Source organism: Propithecus coquereli, unplaced genomic scaffold, assembly GCF_000956105.1.
Source record: "Propithecus coquereli isolate 6110/MARCELLA unplaced genomic scaffold, Pcoq_1.0 Scaffold91, whole genome shotgun sequence".
Classification (NCBI taxonomy): domain Eukaryota; kingdom Metazoa; phylum Chordata; class Mammalia; order Primates; family Indriidae; genus Propithecus; species Propithecus coquereli.
In genome coordinates this window covers 2,895,822-2,897,221 of record NW_012155396.1, presented here as the reverse complement: position 1 = coordinate 2,897,221, position 1,400 = coordinate 2,895,822, and positions in this window count along the sequence as shown.

The following is a 1,400-nucleotide window of genomic DNA, read 5'->3' as shown; positions in this document are numbered from 1 at the left end:
GAAAATTTTCATGGCTATACACAAATCTGTTACCAGAAAAAGATCATTTTGTTACCATTTTTTAGAAGAAAATATTATTGATTGTGTAATACTTGGTTGCTTTTCAGTTTTGACGGCTCTGTCAATGAAATCGTTGCTCCCTTTTCCCCAAATTGAAACATGTTCTTTTTCTCTCTTACTGAAGGATCAGAAAGGGAGACTATCTCCCTAGCAGGTCCTGCGCAGGGCAGCATGAGTAAGGCATTGGCCCATGCACAAAATTTGAGGTGCCAAAAACTCAATAACGAGACAAATAATACTTGAAAAAATCAAAATTGGTATAATAATCAGTAATTAACCAATTACCATGATTTTAAATTGAAATAGGATCTGACCCTGTGTCTCTTACCTTCACTCTAATCCTGCCCCTGCTTCCTATTCAGGCTTTGACAGGGGCAAGTGGAGATTGGAAGGGTTTTTTTGATAGAAAGCCTTGTTGCGATTTGCCCTTGTCCCAGCTTGAGAATTGTTGAAAGATGATATTAAAAGAACCTATATATAAGGCTCTGAATTTATTTCCAAGGTCCTTGATGTAGAAAGAAAGAATAATGTATTAAATGTTGGAGAAAAAAATTAACATTTCATGACAAATGAAACATGCTTTCCTAAAATATGGACATTTAACAGAACACAGCTGATTGGGAACATTGGCAGTTTAGTGTACCCGGTGAGTGTCACAGACTGAAGAAGACCCAAAACTGAGTGGGAAATATTGGTTTCAAAAACTTTCTAAAGGGCTTTTATTATCAGGCCAAAGGTTTTATAGTTTTGTAACTTTCTTCTTAATTTTATGGAGCCAAGATTATCAATTGGAAAGATTCATGTTGAAATGTTTGTTTTGCTAATGTGACAGGAAATAAAATAATCTGCAAAAGAGCAAAAATTAGAGGCTATTAAAAATTCCACACTGCCTTGTGAGGATACTGGGCCCTGATGAAGGTCCTAGTTTTGCGAAGTAGAGTAATGGGAATGGGAAATTGAAAGTTTACTCACTTTGCATAAGATAAGGAATAAAGGGGCAGGAAAAGAGATAAGATAAGAGCTAGAACCTGCGAGAAAGGAAGAGTGAAATGATTCTGTTTAGAGTGAAGCAAGTTCTCTAAATCTTGCTGGAACTATCACACTCCAAAGATTGTCTGGGTGGACATCCCTTGAAGCTATTTTATTTCTAATGTATTAACATTATTAATGGCCATTTACTCTGAAAGGGAAACATCTCTTTATTTTGTTTAACTGCGATTGTTTCAATAATAAGATTTGAGCAAAGGATACTATTTATCCAATTGAACACATCTGAGCAAATTAGTAAATAAAATAATTCTTCAAAAGTTAAGGACTATTTTATATTTCCATTAGATTTA